At 39.7% G+C, this 17,015-nt stretch overlaps 1 protein-coding gene across 1 annotated transcript in view; it reads right to left on the bottom strand.

Moving 5' to 3' along the window:
* The window catches only part of Rasef (RAS and EF-hand domain containing), an 84,256-nt gene that overhangs the window by 56,529 nt on the left and 10,712 nt on the right, over positions 1-17,015 (bottom strand). The gene's annotated exons all lie outside the window — the stretch shown is intronic.

A 17,015-nucleotide genomic window follows, 5' to 3' on the forward strand; every position in this document is an offset into this window, starting at 1 on the left:
ATGACTCACGGAACTCACAAAAACATTTTACTTACTTTTAGTAGCTTATTATAAAGAAAAGCAAAATGGGAAGGATATACAGGGGTGGCATTAGGTGACACAGAGTTTTCATGCCCTTGTCTATGCCACTTATTCAGCCTACATTGCTATGTTCACCAACCACACCAGAAGTTCCCCAAGCACACTCTTAATAACCATGACTCAAACTCAACTTTCAGCCTGTTTTTCTTCCCCAGTGACAGGGATTAGGCTCCAAGTTCCAGCCCTCTGATAACACCTCACTTCTTTTTTTTTGTTTGTTTGGTTGGTTGGTTGTTTCTGGTTTTGTTTGTGTTATGTGTGTGCAGTAGGGTAGCTGTTGTTTTGTTTTGCAATTAGCCTCCATTGTAAAACAACCTATCGCCTAGTGGTATCATCTATTTCATTACCTGATAGAAGAGATGGTTGAATAGGCTAGTGCTATTCCAGGCCACAGGTATCAGCAGCTAAAGCCCTGAGTGGAACTGGGTGTGAATTTTTTTTTTTTTTTTTTTTAGTAATATGCCCTTTATGTCTTTATAGAAACACCTACTGTGCTGGCTAGTTTTACCTCAACTTGACACAAGCTATAGTCATTGGAGAGGAGGAGGAACCTGAATTGAGAAAATGTCTCAGTAAGATTGCTATAAGTGAGCCTACAGAGTTTTTTCTTAGTGATTGATGTGGGAAGGGCCAGCCTGTTATGGGTGGAGCCACCCCTGCAGGTGGTCCTGTGTTCTATAAGAAAGCAGGCTGAGCAAGCCATGAGAAGTAAGTCTCCTCCGTGGCTTCTGCATCAGCTCCTGCCTCCAGATTCCAGTCAGGCTTGAGTCCAGTCTTTTGATAATGAACTGTTATATGGAACTATGAGTGAAATAAACCCTTTCCTCCCCTCAAGTTGCCTTGGTTATGATATTTCATCACAGCAATAGTAAGCCTAACTAAGACACATATTTTATATGGATTTAATAATCACTGGACTTTCTACAAGCACCATTTCACAGCCATCCATTTTTCTCAATGGATGGGCTCTATACTGATACACTTTGACATGGTACAGCAGAGACAATGCAATCCAATCTTTCTCCTTACTTTACTAAAGGGTGAGCAGTGTTCTAATTCGACATGAACTGTGGCAGCATATGATAGTAGCAGTGAGTTTTTAAAAGCAAATAACATTTATACTGGCTAGAAGACACACCAGGGATTTGAAAAATAGATAATTCCTTAGGTCTGAAATAACTTTCATAACACCAGCATAAAAGAGCTAGTGTTTTAACGAGGCTTAAAACTTCCAGGAGTAGCTAATACTCACAAAAAAAAAAAAAAAAAAAACAGAAAAGAAAAGAAAAGAAAACAGCTAGATCCTTTCATACACACTGCATTACTCAAAATCCAGCAGCACTTGGTTATTTCTTAGATTTGGTGATCTGCCACTGTGATTCTGAAGTTACCCCCTCAACAATGCAAAACATCTTCTGCAAAAGATCCTGACCCTAATATGAAGAGATTACTCTTGACAAGCATGTCTTACACTGGAAAAGCTACTAAGCAAGTCAAGAAACTGAGAAGCTCACAAGCCTTTCACAGCCATCCACAGCACCTATAGACAAGAATGTAATGACCACAGGTCACTAAAATACACTGAACAAAAAACACACATCATCTTCTCCATCCACTTTGTCTAGAATTTGCAAAGGGCGGTATGTTTTCATGTTTGTTTTAGATGTATTCATTTATTATTTCATGTGTATGAGTTTTTTTGTTCCGATATGTGCACCCCATGCATGTCTGAAGACCACAAAGGTCACAAAAGAAACTTGGAAAGCTAACGCAGGAGGATCATGAGATCAGTCAGGGCTATTGTAGCTAAACTGTAGTAAAGTTAGTAACCGTCGTCATCATCATAGTAGCAGTATTGTTTACTATTAGTTAAAAGGAAGAAAATGAAAGGAAAAGACTGAAGGTTGAGGCAGGGCAAAGGGCAGGAAGGAAGGCAGAAAGGGTGGGTCAGTCTACAGATTATCACTGGACAGGGCTGAGAAGAAGGTGTTCAGTGACCTTGCAGTTCTCACAAGTTCACTTCCTCCCTCTAGCAGCTGCAGACCATCTGCTCCTAGATCCAAGACAAGTCTGAATTATTACTTTACTTTATCAGTGTCTTGTAGGTTACATGGAATAAAACTTAACCACTTCCCACGCTTGCCCTTGAAATCCCCTTTTGTTCTTGAGACCGGAAGGTCTAGCTTTCTCTTCAGGATACCACTGTACTGTAATTCTCCTTCCCTTTCAGACTGAGAATTAAAGGTTCTGTCCCTTCACAACCAAATCAACACTATCCCTGATACGGTCTTTCATAATGAAGCTCTTATCTGGACCTGAATGTTTGTCCTCCCCCTAAAGGCTGTGATGCTGCAATTCTTCTAAGAAAGCTTATCTAAGGAGTAATTCCTCTCAGCTTCCTTTCTACAAAACCGCCATTATCTGCAATAGCAATAGGCAGGAAAGCAGCAAGGTAAGAAGGCTTGCAGGAAGAATTAGAATAAATTATCTTTGTCTAAAAAAAAAAAAAAATACTTTGTTACTGTTCCTGCACAGCCACAGATTGTAATTACAGGAGTATGCCTGGCTCTCCACTGCTATTAGAAGGGAAGCTAGGGGTCTGAAGAGGTGGCTCAGAGGTTAAGAGCACTGGCTCCTCTTCCAGAGGTCCTGAGTTCAATTCCCAGCAACCACATGGTGGCTTACAACCATCTATATTGAGATCTGTACACTCTTCTGGACTGCAGGCAGAACACTGTACACATGATAGATAGATAGATAGATAGATAGATAGATAGATAGATAGATAGATAGATAGATAGATCTTTAAAAAAAAAAAGGGAAGCTAAACTGCATTGTCTCTGATGAATGGGATGCAAGCCATAGATCAAGAGAAGCTTTGTCTATGGTGTGGAAGGAGTGGAACTTTTTATACATACTCATCATATCCCAGATTAATTGCTGCATAACTTGAGTATGTCATCTGTTGAGATGCTCACAACAGCTACAGGAAGTATGTCTTTTAACTTATTTTGCAAATCAGGCAGTTCTGAAGGTCTGTTATAAGATGAATCATGGTCCCAATGCCCCAAATTCATGTGTTGAAATGTAAAGATCCTGATGGTAATCAGGATCTCAGACCTTAGTGATTTTCAACTTCTCCAATGTTGCGGTCCTTTAATACAGTTCTTTATGCTGTGGGGAACCCCAAACATAAAATTATTTTGGTTGTCACTTAATAACTGTACTTTTGATACTGCTATGGATTGTAATGTAAATATCTGTGTTTTCTGATAGTCTTAGGTGACCCGCATAAAAGTTGTTTGACACCCCCAAGAGGATTGCAGCCCACAGACTGAGAACCACTGCTGTCCTCTGACCTACATACACACACACACACACACACACACACACACACACAATAATAGTAATAAAAATCTAGTAAATTGAGTAATCTATGGAAAAACATGTAGTCTTTATCTAGATCCTTTTTTTGCACATTCTTTTCCATAAATTAATAATATTCCATGGTATATGCACATTATATTTTTTGTTAATAGATACTGGTAGATATCTAGGTTAATTAAAAAATCCTTCTTATTATGGACAGTACAATAATAAACACAGGTTGAGAAGGGTGCAAAAAGTGAGTGCAAGAAGTAGGTTAAAAGACTAGTATTCATACAGCCTTAGATAATTTTAATGTTATATGGTAAAAGAAGAGGCCATAGCTCATGACAAACTATAATGTAATTTATGAGTAACCTGAAAAGAGGAACACAAAGGATTCCAACACAAAGTAATGAAAAGAAGATGGGAACGTTATCTCTAGTTTGATCAGCACACAGAGCATGCATGTGTTAAAATTATCACGACTATTGATGTTGACCAATTTTTCTAATATTTATGGAGACTTAACTGTTAACTTCCTGATCTGACCATTATATACTACATTGAGTGATATGTGTACTAAGTCAACAGGCTTTACTCCATAAACGCATCCAATTAACAAAATAACTGGAGAAAAGAAGAGCTCCGTGAAGTGGAAATGTGCCTTGGGGTGATGCTGCACAAGCTGCGATTAGACAGTCTGGGTATTCCACACAATGAGGGCACAGAAAGGGTCAAAGGTTTTACTCTTTACACACAGTGAAAGAATCAAAGCATGAGCCCTCCTGTTTTCACTGTACTGACCTTTGTTTTGAAGCTATCTTAGTAGTAGCTTTAGCTCAGTAAATCATTCCATACAGAATCTATTTCTGTAAACTTTCCTAGGATTTATTATAATTTTTTTTTCAAAATTAGTTAAAAAGTATGAATCCATTTTAAAAGCAGGAGCAAACTACAAACAAAAGGATACTAAGGAAATAAACATACTGATGTGGAAAGCTTGCTCACTAAATTTAATTCGAAAATTCAGTCACTAAAATTGAAAATATCTCAACCAACAGGAACAATGATTTTGATGGGCCTATTTTTCATTGATTTGATTTATATTCAGTTGTATTTCATAATAGAGTAGAATGAACCTAAAAAGTCAACAACTTTGAAGCATCTAAGTGTAAAAAAAAAAAGACATAATAATAAATGGAGACACTTTCTTTAACCAATTCTATAGAAGTTAAAATAAAACAAAGTATATATTTCATTAAAAAATTTTTTTGAAGGAAAAAAATAAGACTGCTACAATGGCAACAGTGGTGACATTCATATGTCACCACTGTTTTTCTGACCAAAAGAGAAAAATAGTTAAAAGTACACTCATTCCTTCAACAATTACACTTCAACTGGAATATTCTCTTAGTCACACATAGTCTTATTTACAGGGAACAGTCAACTGCTAATGTCTGCAAGTTTTAATTTAACAATCCTAATAACAATAAAAACCATAGTCATGCAGCTAACACTTCAAACAATACTATGAAAACTGCACCTCAGAAAAGAATCACACTGAAAAACACACTACTTTGAAGAGAATGAGACACAAACATGGGTAAGGACATACAGAGTCCGCATGGCTGAGATGCCTCAGTCCTGAGCAGCTAGGACTACACACACATACACTACGGTAGATATCTTTATGTATGTATGAAATAAAACTCTTTTAGGAAACTGTAAGTGTCCGCTAAAGTCGGATTGCCAGTGTCTTTCTTTGCTTTGGCAAGGTTTCAGGGTCCAGGTGGATCTGGGACAGATGAGGAGGAGGAATGCCTTGCTCCCTTTATCTCTTGGGTAGGTAGCAAAGCTGAGGGCTCAGGCAACTAATCACAAGGATGATGGAAAGGAAAAAAAAATAGGGGAGGGAGCCCAGGATTCATTCTGTAGGTCTAGGGTGCACTGCTGTTAAGGAGGAAAACCTAAACTGGTCATCTTTTCCCTGCAGCTTACAGCCAAAACTGCAAGGAGTTGTAAAAAGGGGCTCCTTGAGCTGAGATTAGCTCCCGCCAAGGAGCAGGCTGCTGTGGAGGTCTCCACAGGCTAAAGTACACTTTTTCCTGTTTATCTTAGGCTGATAGATCCTGAATCTGCCAATTTATTTGTAAATCGGTAACAAACACAGAAAAGAAAGTAAGCAAAGACCATTCATGCACACACACTCAAGGGAAAGCGTGGATAAAGTTAAACATTTTAACTTTGACTTCAAGGAATTCCCACAAGTGTACATAAGACAATGTTGATTTTTGTTAACATCTCCTCTGCAGAAACTGCAGCAAGTTTAGACTGCCGGTTCCATAATACGAGCCCACACGTACATATAGACAAACAATCAGACATATAGACCTGTACATATTCATAACACTATCAGGGGACAATACTAAAGGAGATCCTTACATACAGACAGACAATTGACATACATGTAACATATGTACAAAAAACAGACATTCATATTTACATGTAAACACATATCTAATACATATTTACAACTCATGGATGAATCGAATTCCAGCAGGCTTCAATTCAATGGGTTCTGACAGTGTTTATTTTATGATCATAGATTTCTGTCTCTGAGAAAAAGCTCCTAGTCAAAAAGGCCATTAATCAACAGGCGAGCCATCACAGATCTGGGCCCAAACAGGGAGCACAGAGTGATTGGAAACTCAGCTCCCGCAGACTAGCAGGTGGGCACACGCTCCGACAGCCCAGAGGCCTGCTTTGTACCAACTACTCCTTATAGACAGAACTGTGTGACCCAAGACACCAGAGCAGTACTCACCCGCCACAGATTACCTCTTGGGTTCTGGGGCACAGAGCCCCAACCTCAGACCTACAAAAGACTGGGAACCCTGAGATCAACCCCCAGATACTGCTCCAAGGGGCAACAAGTTATCCCTAACAAAACTGACCAAACCACGGGACACACAGGTTACAGCAGCTTGATAACTAAATTTACAGCAAGAAACCCAGAAGGAGGGCAGCTGTCTCCAGGACTTCTCCCGGTGAGAGGAGAGCCCTCTAGACTAATCAGGACCACAGTTACTACCCAGGTCTCTATGCCTGAGGTGAGTTGTAGCAATTCATGAAAAACACTGGACATCCAGGGACTATACCCAAAAAGCTGGGAAGGCTTCCTTGAGGAAAAACCATCTTCCAGCCAAAGGGATTCTCTCCACTACAAGAGTCCAGGAACAACCAGAAACTAAATTCAAACAACTAAGATAGCCCAGTCGGTAGAGGACAGCATAAAAGTTCAACCAACAAAAGCCAGAGCAATATGGCATCTCCAGAACCCAGTTATCCAGGGGCAAATAGCCCTAGACACCCCAGCATGAATGAAATTCAAGGAGACAACCTAACATCTATGCTCAGGAAGATGATAACAGAGGAAACAAATAAAATATGAAAAGAAATAGAAGAAGCTGCAGCCAAACAGTTTGTGGCCTTTAGAGAGGAAATGCTTAAATCACTGAATGAAATAAAAGAAACAGTGGATTGTTCAAACAAACAGCTGAAGGAATTGAAGGAAAAACAAGAAAATACAGGCAGACAGGGGAAGGAAACCAAGAAAATAGTTCAAGACCTGAAGATAGAATTAGAAAAATTTTAAAAAAAACACAAATGGAAGAAATTGTGGAGAGAAAGAACTTAGGGAAGAGAGCAGGAACTACAGAGGTTAGCATAACCAATAGGCTACAAGAAATGGAAGAAAGATTGTCAGGTGTGGAAGATACAATGGAAGAAATAGATGTATCTGTCAAAGAAAATGTTAATTCTAAAAAATTCCTGACACAGACCATCCAAGAAATTCAAAACAACATAAAAAGACAAAACCTAAACAGAAAGGAGGATCAATGGAACCGCATAGAAGACCCAGAAATAAATCCACACACCTACGAATACTCGATATTCAACAAAGAAGCCAATTCCATTAAATAGAAAAAAGACAGCATCTTCAACAAATGGTGCTGGACCAACTGGATGTCTACATGCAGAAAAATGAAAATAGATCCATATTTATCACCCTGCACAAAACTAAAGTCAAAGTGGATCTAGGACCTCAACATAAAACCAGATACCCTAAATCAATTGGAAAAAAAAGTGGGGAACAGCCTAGAACTCATTGGCACAGGAGACAACTCCCTGAACAGAACACCAACAGCACAGGCTCTAAGAGCAACAATCAATAAATGGGACCTCATGAAACTGAAAAGTTTCTGTAAAGTAAAGGATACCGTCATCAAAACAAAATGACTGCCTACAGATTGGGAAAGAATCTTCACTAACCCTTTATCTGACAGAGGACTAATATCCAGTAAATACAAAGAACTAAAGAAGCTGAAAAGCAGCAATCCAAGTAATCCAATTAAAAAATGGGGAACAGAGCTAAACAGAGAATTCTCGACAGAGGAATATCGAATGGCAGAAAAACGCTTAAAGAAATGCTCATCCTCATTAGCCATCAGGGAAATGCAAATCAAAACGACCCTGAGATATCACCTTACACCCATCAGAATGGCCAAGATGAAAAACTCAAGCGATAACACATGCTGGAGAGGTTGTGGAGAAAGGGGAACCCTCCTCCACTGCTGGTGGGAATGTAAACTGGTACAACCACTCTGGAAAGCTATCTGGCGCTTTCTAAGACAATTAGGAATAGTGCTTCCTCCAGACCCAGCTATACCACTGCTAGGTGTATACCCAAAGTTTGTTCAAGTACACAAAAAGGACACTTGCTCAACCATGTTTATAGCAGCTCTATTTGTAATAGCCAGAACCTGGAAACAACCCAGATGTCCATCAACGGTGGCATGGGTACAGAAATTGTGGTATTTTTATACAATGGAATACTACTCAGCAATCAAAAAGGAGGAAATCATGAAATTTGCAGGCAAATGGTGGGATCTAGAAAAGATCATTCTGAGTGAAATATCCCAGAAGGAGAAAGACAAACATGGGATATACTCACTTATATAGACCTATAAGATATGATAAACATAATGAAATCTATACACCTAAAAAAGATAATCAATTGAGCGGACATGGGGTAAGATGATCAATCCTCCTTTAGAAAGACAGATGGGATGTGCATTGAACATATGACAGGAGTCTACTGAGCGCATCTGAAAGACTCTAACTAGCAGTGTTTTCAAAGCAAAGACTCATGACCAAACCTTTAGCAGAGTACAGGGAATCATAAGAAAGAAGGGGAGTTAGTCTGATACGGAAAGGATAGGAGCTCCACAAGGACCAAATATATCTGGGCACAGGGTCTTTTCTGAGACTGACATTCAACCAAGGACCATGTATGGATATAACCTAGAACCTCCACTCAGATGTAGCCTGTGGTAGCTCAGTAACCAATTGGTTTCCCAAAGTGAGGGGAACAGGAATTATTTCTAAAAGGAACTCAATGACTGGCTCTTTGGTCTCCCCACCCCCGAAGGGAGGAGCAGTCCTGTTAGGCCACAGAGGAGGGCTTTGCAGCCAGTCCTGAAGATACCTGATAAAACAGGATCAGATGAATGGGGAGGAGGTCCCCCCTATCAGTGGACTTGGTAAGGGGCACGGTGCAGATGAGGGAGGGAGGGAGGGACTGGGAGGGAATGAGGGATCAGGACACTGCTGGGATACAGAGTTAATAAAATGTAACTGATAAAAAATAAATTAAAAAAAAAGACAAAACCTAAGAATAATAGGAATAGAGGAAAAAGAAGATTCCCTGTCCAGAAAATATTTTCAACAAAATCATTGAAGAAAATTTCCCCAACTTAAAGGAGAGGCCAATAAGAATACAAGAGGCCTATAGAACACCCAACAAATTTGAACAGAAAAGAAAATCCTCCCGCCACATAATAATCAAAACCGTAAGTATACACAACAAAGAAAAAATACTAAAAGCTGCAAGAGAAAAAGGCCAAGTAACATATAATGGCAAACCCATTTGAATTACACCTGACTTTTCAACAGAGACTATGAAAGCCAGAAGGGCCTGTACAGATATCATGCAGACCCTAAGAGAAGACAGATGTCAGCCCAGTCTACTATACCCTGCAAAACTCTCAGTCCACATAGACGAAGAAAACAAGATATTCAAGGACAAAAACAAATTTCAAAAATACCTACATACAAATCCAGCATTACAGAAGACACTGGAAGGGAAAATACAACCCAAGAAAACTAGCTACATTCAAGAAAACACAGGAAATAAATATCCCCACTACAGTAAAACAAAAAGCAACCAAGCACAGAGCCATATGACCACAGCCAACATCAAATTCAAAGGATCTAACAGCCACTGGTCATTAATCTCTCTCAATATTAATGGACTTAATTCTCCAATAAAAAGACACAGACTAACAGAATGAATGCGTAAACAAAACCCAGCAATCTGTTGTATACAAGAAGCACACCTAAGAAACAAAAATAGACATTACCTGAGGGTAAAGGGATGGAAGACGGCTTTTCAAGCAAATGGATGCAAGAAGCAAGCATGAGTAGCCATTCTCATATCTGTTAAAATAAACTTTCAACCAAAATTAATCAAAAGAGATGGGGAAGGACACTTCATACTCATCAAGAGAAAATTCCACCAGGAAGACATCACAATCCTGAACATCTATGCCCCAAATACAAGGGCACCCACATTTGTGAAAGAAACATTGATAAAACTTAAACCACAGATAGATCCACACACACTAATAGTGGGAAACTTCAACACCCCACTCTCAACAAAGGACAGATCAACAAAACAGAAATTAAACAAACAATATCTCTAACAGAGGTCATGAATCAAATGGACCTAACAGACATTTACAGAACCTTACACTCAAACACAAAAGAATTTACCTTCTTCTCAGCACCTCAAGGAACCTTCTTCAAAATAGACCACATAGTTGGTCACAAAGCAAGCCTCAACAGATACAAGAAGATTGAAATAATCCCTTGTGTCCTGTCTGATCACCATGGAATAAAGCTGGACCTCAGTAACAACAGAAATAGCAAAAAGCCTACACACACATGGAAACTGAACAACTTGTTACTAAATGACAGCTGGGTCAGGGAAGAAATAAAGAAAGAAATTAAAATCTTCCTAGAACTCAATGAAAATGAAGACACAACATACCCAAACTTGTGGGACACAATGAAAGCAGTGCTAAGAGGAAAGTTCATAGCACTAAGTGCCTTCAAGAAGAATTCAAGACAGCTCATTCAAGCAACTTAATGGCTCACTTAAAAACCCTAGAAAAAGAAGAAGCGGACACACCAAGAAGGAGCAGATGGCTGGAAATAATCAAACTCAGGGCTGAAATCAATCAATTAGAAACAAATAAAACAATTCAAAGAATCAATGAAACCAAGAGCTGGTTCTTTGAGAAAATCAACAAGATAGACAAACCCTTAGCCAGGCTAACTAAAAGGCAGCGATACACCATCCAAATCAACAAAATCATAAATGAAAAGGGGGGCATAACTACAGACACTGAGGAAATCCAAGCAATCATTAGGACTTACTTCAAAAGTCTATATGCAAAAAAATTTGAAAATTTAAATGAAATGGACAATTTTCTCGATCAATTCCACTTACCAAAGCTAAATCAGGACCAGGTAAATCAATTAACTAGTCCTATATCCCCCACGGAAATAGAAGCAGTCATCGAAAGTCTCCCATCCAAAAATAGCCCAGGACCTGATGGTTTTAGCGCAGAATTCTACCGGACATTCAAAAAAGACCTAACTCCAGTTCTCTTCAAACTATTCCACAAAATCGAAACAGAAGCAACATTACCAAACTCATTCTATGAAGCCACAGTCACCTTGGTACCTAAACCTCACAAAGACCCAATCAAAAAAGAAAAGTTTAGGCCAATCTCCCGTATGAACATTGATACAAAAATACTCAACAAAATACTTGCAAACCGAATCCAAGAACACATCAAAGATATTATCCACTATGACCAAGTAGGCTTCATCCCAGGTTTGCAGAGGTGGTTCAATATACGGAAATCCATCAATGTGATCCACCATATAAACAAAGTGAACGAAAAAAGCCACATGATAATCTCCCTAGATGCTGAAAAAGCATTTGACAAAATCCAACATCCATTCATGTTTAAAGTATTGGAGAGATCAGGGATACAAGGCACATATCTAAACATAGTAAAGGCAATATACAGCAAACCTATAGCCAACATCAAACTGAACGGAGAGAAACTTAAAGCAATCCCACAGAAATCAGGGACAAGACAAGGCTGCCCACTCTCTCCATAGCTCTTCAACATAGTGCTAGAAGTCCTTACTACAGCAATAAGACAGTTGAAGGAGATCAAGGGGATACAGATTGGAAAGGAAGAAGTCAAATTATCACTATTTGCAGATGATATGATAGTGTGCGTGAGTGAACCCAAAAACTCTACCAGGGAACTGCTACAGCTGATAAACACCTTCAGCAAAGTGGCCAGATACAAAATTAACTCAAAAAAAATCAGTAGCCCTCCTGTATACAAAAGACAAAAGGGCTGAGAAAGAAATTAGGGAAACAACACCCGTCACAATAGCCACAAATGACATTAGGTACCTCAGAGTAACCCTAACCAAGGATGTCAAAGACTTGTATGAAAAAAAATTCGAATCTCTAAAGAAAGAATTAGAAGAAGATATGAGAAGATGGAAAGATCTCCCATGCTCATGACTTGGCAGGATTAACATAGTAAAAATGGCCATCTTACCAAAAGCAATCTACAGATTCAATGCAATGCCCATCAAATTACCAACACAATTCTTTACAGACCTGGAAAGAAAAATTCTCAACTTCATATGGAATAACAAGAAACCCAGAATTACTAAAATAATCCTCTACAATAAGAGATCTTCTGGAGATATCTCCATCCCTGATCTTAAGTTGTACTATAGAGCAACAGTTTTAAAAACTGCATGGTACTGGCATAGAAACAGAATGGTGGATCAATGGAACCGAACAGAGGACCCAGAAATAAACCCACACACTTATGGACACCTGATCTTTGACAAAGACACCCAAACCATACAATGGAAAAAAGATAGCATCTTCAACAAATGGTGCTGGTCCAACTACATGAGGTCTACATGCAGAAAAATGAAAATAAATCCATATTTATCACCCTGCACAAAAATGAAGTCCAAGTGGATGAAAGACCTCAACATAAAACCAGACACATTAAAAAGGCTTGAAAAAAAAAGTGGGAAATACGCTCGAACTCATTGGTACAGGAGAAAACTTCCTGAACAGAACACCAACAGCACAGGCTCTAAGAGCAACAATCAATAAATGGGACCTCATGAAACTGAAAAGCTTCTGTAAATAAAAGGACACCGTCATCAAAACAAAACAAATGCCTACAGATTGGGAAAGAATCTTTACCAACCCTTTATCTGACAGAGGACTCATATCCAGTATATATAAAGAACTAAAGAAGCAGAAAAGCAGCAAACCAAGTAATCCACTTAAAAAATGGGGAACAGAGCTAAACAGAGAATTCTCTGTAGAGGAATATCGAATGGCAGAGAAGCACGTAAAGAAATGCTCAACCTCATTAGCCAAAGAGAAATGCCTTACACCCATCAGAATGGCCAAGAGCAAAAACTCAAGTAACAACACATGCTGGGGAGGTTGTGGAGAAAGGGGAACCCTTCTCCACTGCTGGTGGGAATGTAAACTTGTACAACCACTCTGGAAATCAATCTGGCACTTTCTCAGACAACTAGGAATAGCGCTTCCTCAAGATCCAGCCATACCACTCCTGGGCATATATCCAAAAGAGGCTCAAGTACACAAAAAGGACATTTGCTCAACCATGTTTGTAGCAGCTTTATTTGTAATAGCCAGAAGCTGGAAAAAACCCAGATGCCCTTCAACTGAAGAATGGATGCAGAAATTGTGGTACATCTATACAATGGAGTATTACTCAGCAATGAAAAATAAGGAAATCATGAAATTTGCAGGTAAATGGTGGGACCTGGAAAGGATCATCCTGAGTGAGTTGTCCCAGAAGCAAAAAGACACACAATGTATATACTCACTCATATAGACATACAACATAGGACAAACCCACTAAAATCTGTGCATCTAAAGAAACTAAGCAAGAGAGAGGACCCTACCTAAAACGGTCAGTCCCCATCCTGAAAGGCGAAGAGGATGGACATCAGAAAAAGAAGAAAACAGGAAACAACCTAGGAACCTACCACAGAGGGCCTCTGAAAGCCTCTGCCCTACAGACTATCAAAGCAGATGCTGAGCCTGATGGCCAACTGTTGGGCAGAGTGAATGGAATTTTATGTAAGAACTGGGAAATAGTAAGAGCTGGAGAAGACAGGGCCTCCACAAAGAGAGCAACAGAACAAGAATATTTGAACACAGGGAATTTCCCAGAGACTCATACTCCAACCAAGGACTATTCATGGAGATAACCTAGAACCCCTGCACAGATGTAGCCCATGGCAGCTCAGTCTCCAAGTGGGTTACATAGTAATGTGAAGAGGGACTGCCTCTGACATAATCTGACTGGCCTGCTCTTTGATCACCTCCCCCTGGGGGGGGAGCAGCCTTACCACGCCATAGTAGAGGACAATGCAGCCACTTTTGATGTGAACTGATGGACCAAGATCAGAAAGGAGAAGAGAACCTCCCCTATCAGTGGACTTGGGGAGTGGCATGCATGCAGAAAGGAGAGGGAGGGTGGGATCGGGAGGGAAGGAGGGAGGGGCTTATGGGGGGATGCAGAATGAATAAAGTGTAATTGATGAAAAATTAAAAAAAAGAAAAAAAAGAAAAAATAATTTAAGAACCTTAAATAACTTTCAGAAGTGGAGGAAAACATGGAGTTAGTCAATTTACATGGAGCACGTCTTGCCCCTGGGGGCAATGGTCTCCTGAACCTACTCAGACCTTGGACACCACCACTGCTAGTTCTAGAACTGATGCAGGATGTTCCAACGAGGGGGTTAAGGCTTCTCATAATATTTCCTATAAGTCCACACCTGTTTGTTTATAACCCCCATTTTTATTCATTGTTAGCCAGATAGAGCCAAATAACTGTGGTAATGATACTCACTTTTTTTGCCCAATGCCAGAATGCTAATGAATTTAGGTATGCTCACATGCCTTGCTGGGTGCCTGTGCCCGTTGATGCCCCTCACGCTATGACTCTCTTCAGACAGAAAAGGGATCTTGGAATTACAGCCACCATTGTTACTGCCATCTCATTGGCAGCTGTTGGAGCTACCACCGCAGCATTAGCCATGAGTCATACTATCCAGACTGCTCAGACCCTAAATAATCTTTTAGCCAATGTAGCTCATGCTTTAGATGTACAAAAAGGAATTAATGCTCAACTAAAAGCAGACTTGATGGTGTTCAATCAGAGGATTGACCTCGTACAGGAGCAAATTGATACCCTATGGCAAATCGCTCAACTTGGCTGTCAATGAAAGTATGCTGGACTTTGTGTCACTAGCATACAATATGAGAATTTTTCCCATGCTGCAAATCTGTCTAAACAATTGTCTAGCTATATTTTAGGTAATTGGACTGAAGAATTTGATACTATGATAGAGCAGCTGAGAGTGGCCATTGTTAGGGCAAATTCTACCAGAGTGGACGCAGGACTAGCCACAGGATTATCATCATGGATTGCTGCAGCCATGAATCATCTGAAGGAATGGGCAGGCATGGGAGCGTTAGCAGGCCTTCTGGTGTTGGTCTCCTTGGTTTGCCTGTGGTGTATATGCAAGATTAGAGTCTCACAACAGCGTAATGCAGCCCTGATCATTCAGGCCTTTACAGCCATTGAAGCAGGACAGTCTCCCCAAGCATGGTTGGCTACCATAAAAAGCTAAAATGTTACGCTCAGGATGCGAGGCTAAGCACTGCACTCAGGGTCAGCCGCTTTCGACCCAGAGAAGAGCATGTCTGATTGCAAGCAGGTTGATGCCCCAGGTCCCGCCTCTGAGAAAAAGGTATCAGATGGGTCTGATGCTCTTTGGGTGGATGACACCTAAATGAACATTGGTACAAAGTCCCAATTTATTTCTAATATCAGAGATCAGACCTCTACTCTTGCCTGATGCGTCTAAAACAAAAAGGGGGAACTGTAGAGAGCTGCGTAATGCCGCGCCTTAAAGATGGAGCTGGTTTCTGCCTTCCACCTTCCCGATGGTGAGTGCTCTCTGTCTCAAACAACTCCATATTTGGCTAAGGCTGAGGATCTGGCTTGCTTCCATGTATGTGGACCTATCTGCATTGCCCATGAGGCACGCTGTGGTTGGCTACCCAGAGGCTATTTTAAGCTGTGGGCGGCTTTCTCCAGGGTCAGAAGATTGTTCAAGGTTCCTGAATAAACTGCATTGAGAAGAACAAAAAAAAAAGATGAGAAAGATGGAGAGGAGGACCTCCCCTACCAGTGGACTTGGGGAGAGGCATGCATGCAGAAAGGGGGGGAGGGTGGGACCAAGAGGGGAGGAGAAGGGGCTTATGGGGGGATATAAAAGGAATAAAGTGTAATTAATAAAAGTTAAATAAAAAATTTAAAAATAAGAAGTTCATTGTAAAAATCAATTTTTGCATATACATATAGATTTATAATTTATTAAAAATTAAAGCAAATCCACATACTAATAAAAAAGGCCATTAATCATAAAAACAGATAAATTCTAAAATACAACAGGTTACATGTTTTAAAACTAAATATTTCTTATCTATGTATCCATTACACAAGTACATACCAAGTTCAGAGTGACAAAGGTTGACAAAGCCTAAAGGTACAGGGTCTAAAAGTTCCAAGAATATTATGTCTTTTCAATTAGGAATGACCAGGCCACACATTTTTCCAGCTATCTCCAATTTATAGTGAGTTCATGAGAATAACTTTATCTGTCTTTCATTCTAAGAAACAAAGTAAATTTAAAATGACAGTATATAATTTCATAAGATAACAAGGTATAAGGAATTACAATAGAACAGTTTGTATATATTTTGACATTAAGGTTTTGTATGTTCTTAATTTAGACATTTCTAGGTAGCCCCATTATGATTTGAGTTCATGGTGTATACCAGGATTTGCGGGGATATCTGGAGTGAAGGCCATCTGAGGCTACAAATCTGCCTTAAGCCTTTCTCCTAGAGGCATCTGGAGGTCCACAAAAGTATTTATTTTTAGCCAGAACCTTTTTAAAATTGTTTAAGAAGCTCTAAAACAATTTAACTTTTAAAATTGTTTGAAACAAATCAGGAATTCCATAATCACGAATAATTCATCTGAACAGCAGTAAATCTTCAACAAGATTCCATAGAAAATTTGTTCACTCAGAGTGCACACCTGGAAGTAATGATCACACCACACCGGTTTTTAGAGAGTTGCAGCAGTGCACAATTATGGGGTTGTCAGAGGCAGGAAGCAATTCTGTGGTGCATCGTGGTGCAGACCTTGGAAAATACAGATCCCTTCCAGGAGACCCAACTTTCTAATGAGCATGTTTATCAGAAT

The sequence above is a fragment of the Meriones unguiculatus genome, chromosome 12 (genome assembly GCF_030254825.1).
Source record: "Meriones unguiculatus strain TT.TT164.6M chromosome 12, Bangor_MerUng_6.1, whole genome shotgun sequence".
NCBI classification, from domain to species: Eukaryota; Metazoa; Chordata; class Mammalia; order Rodentia; family Muridae; genus Meriones; species Meriones unguiculatus.